This window comes from Nannospalax galili, unplaced genomic scaffold, assembly GCF_000622305.1.
Source record: "Nannospalax galili isolate Female #2095 unplaced genomic scaffold, S.galili_v1.0 scaffold55, whole genome shotgun sequence".
NCBI lineage: Eukaryota > Metazoa > Chordata > Mammalia > Rodentia > Spalacidae > Nannospalax > Nannospalax galili.
The window spans coordinates 805,914-809,077 of NW_008337640.1; the positions used below are offsets into that span (position 1 = coordinate 805,914).

A 3,164-nucleotide genomic window follows, 5' to 3' on the forward strand; every position below is an offset into this window, starting at 1 on the left:
CGAGGCAGAGGAAGGCAGATCTCTGTGAGTTCGAGGCCAGCCTGGTCTACATAGTGAGTTCCAGGACAGCTGGGGCTACAGGGAGACCCTGTCTCAAAACAATAAAAAAAAAATAGAGCACAAATAAATGACTTAGTGGTACAACTCAAGAATATAGAAAAGTTAGAACAAATCAAACCAAACTCAGCAGAAGAAATAATAAAACTATAGCAGAAATCAATGAGACATAAACAAAAAACAATACAAAGAATCAATTACTCCAAGAGCTGGTTCTTTGGAAAGGCAAACAAAATAGACATATCACTAGCACATTTAACCAAAATAGAAAAAGAACAAATACAAATGAACAGAATCAGACAAAAGGGGAAAGATAACAACAGACACGAGAATGATCCAGAACATTATAAGGGAATGTTTTAAAAACCATAACGTATGAAATTTGAATGGTGTACCTCACATGTGAATATCTAAGTGTACCTCTTACCACTCATCAAAGTAATTATTTTGCAACACATGGATGCTAACACAGAGCTCCAAAACCTGGTGAAATTCTGAGAACGAGTGTCTGTGAGATGCTTAGCCCTAAGTAATATATTGTCAATGCAACTTCTGCCCAGAAGAGGAATGCATCTTTTGACGTTCACCAGAGAGGTTTCCCAAAGCAGCAGATGATGATTATTAACAAAGAAACCCAACTGACCAGTGTGTGGAGAACAAGGGGCTGCAAAGTGCTCACTCCTGACTAGGATATCTATTTCAAACAGGTAGCCTGCTCATTACAAATAAATAAACTGAGAGAATGTAATGTCAGAGAAAGAATTTATCAAATCTACACTAAAACAAATGACAAAACTCTGCTTTCCAAGGCTCAGGGATCATTGAAGAGAAGGAGATGGAAAGATTGTAAGATCCAGAAGTAATAGATGACCACAAGGAAACAGTTTTCAAGCCAGTTGGTCAGTTGCACAGATGAACTCACAACAATGGTGACAACATCCACAAGTCCTATGAAAGCTCGAACCAGACAAAATCCCAGAATAGACATGGGGAAGTGGGTGAGAGATCCCAACCCAACCTAAGGAACTTTTGGTAACTGATGGCTGTTGGGAGGAGAAGAGACCATTTCTTACAGGAATGGAACTCCTGGTAGGTTGACCAGGCTCCACTGGACAGACCCATGCTGAGGGATATGTGGGGACACAAATAAGACTATGTAGCCCATATTGTACATATGGTGCAGTACATTGAATTGGGCATGGGGCAGTATAGGGAAATGCAGATGGGGGTGGGAATCTAAATACTATCAACTTATATTGTATTAAAATCCAAAAAATTCAATAAAAATTTCTAAACAATCCCAAATCATTAAATTCTCAAAAAAGTCAATGGAAGTTGACACATTCATCTGAGTGGGTGACCCAGTACCAGAAAGACAGCCATCCCATTTTCTCTCTCATAGCTGGATGCTAGCTTTGAATTCTTAGATAGCCGTGTATCAGATGGAAAATCCAGATCCAGAGAGCAAATGAAACAAATAAATGACCAGGAAGTGGGAGTAGGGCACTTCATGAGAGGGAAATAGAAACGGAGCGCTGTGATAAAGAGGACAGGGGACTCGGTCTCAGTGTGCATGTGTGAAGGGGCCTTCGCGCTCATTGAGACTGCACATCTGGGATGATGGCAGAGGGGATAACCACAGCAGCAACCTGCTGGCAGTGGAAACTGCAGGTCTTAAAGGGCAGCTGCAAGACTGTGGAACAGTGATGCTGATGGCAGACAGAGTCCTGCGGAGGAAAAGAGCTTTTTCCACAGCCATCATGGGTGTCGTATCCCTGTTGTTCCTGATCCATTATGGCTACCTGGAGTTTCCTGTTTGTTCATGTGATTTTTTTTTTTCCTGGGCCCGTGGGTTGACTGTCTATCTTGTCCCTATTTTAGAACCTCAGGTTTGGGGCTCTAATAAATGGACCACTAAACAACAGCAAAGATTTCAGGATATTTGCAGTAATTTGGTAAAATGTTGACACAGAGCTATGGGCTGTTGGAAACACCTCTTTATACTAAAGGAAGAAAAGCCTCAAATGTACTTCATGACCATGATCATTTCTCTTGCTCAGGTTGCCTGGGCAAGACACCAAGTCCACAACCTGCTTCTCACCTACCTAATCGATTGTGACTTGTGCTGTTGTGTCCTGAACTAAACCAACATGGAATCATGTCAATGTACGGTTGGAATGGCTCAAAGGCAGATAAACAAGCTTCTCAAGCAAAAGGTAGGGTGAAAGTAAATCTATACCATAGTGAGTATAGATTACTCACTTGTGTAAAATGCAGCAATTTTTAAGGAAGCCAGTACCCTTTGTCCACCTCAGGAGTCTTACAGGCTTAGGCTAAGCTCTCAGTTCCTTTGGACTACTTTAAAGACTTTTGAACAACAAACTTCCAAAAGATTGTATTTGGGAATTAATAGCATACTCCAGATTTTTAACTGATTTCACATGTTTATGACTCTTACTCCAAGACCAGCCAGGGACAAAAATCTTCCTTTGTTTCCTCAGTGGAAAATAAGGTAATCCACTAATTTTAAATATTTTCATTTATTATTTTATTTTACATGTATGAGTGTATTGCCTGCATGTATGTAAATGCACCCTTGTCGTGCAGTGTCCACAGAGGTGAGAAGAGAATGTCAGATTCCCCTGGAACTAGAAGTTATGGATGCTTATTAGACACCATGTGGGTGTTGGGAACTAAACCTGGGTCCTTTGCAAGAGCAGTCAGTGCTCTTAACAGCTGAGCCATCTGTCTAGCCCCAAGATAGTTCACTAGTCTCTAGGACCAGAAAGAAGCCTTTAAAAGTAGGCCTCAGAATTCTCATTTTACATTAATACTGGTTGTATTTCAGTCACCACAAGTTTGTCCTTGGGAGATAGTGATGACATTGGTATTTGACTTACCCCTGACATTTCTTGGGAAAATGCCAGGGCTGTACCTGAGAGCAGACTGGTAGTGGTTTTCGACTATAGTTCATAATAATTTGTAACTCTGGGTAAGCTTACTTTCTCTCTCAGTAATTAGACATTCAGAATAGTTGAAATCTTAGGCCTGAACCTGTGAAGGCCCATATGTGACACATTAGCTGGGATGTAGTTGTGTGGATTCAT

General features: G+C 40.9%; 1 pseudogene; it reads left to right on the forward strand.

The window, feature by feature from the left end:
* Nucleotides 1–1,691: 1,691 nt before the first annotated feature.
* LOC103733784 lies at nt 1,692–2,282 on the forward strand (annotated as a pseudogene).
* The last annotated feature ends 882 nt before the right edge of the window (nt 2,283–3,164 follow it).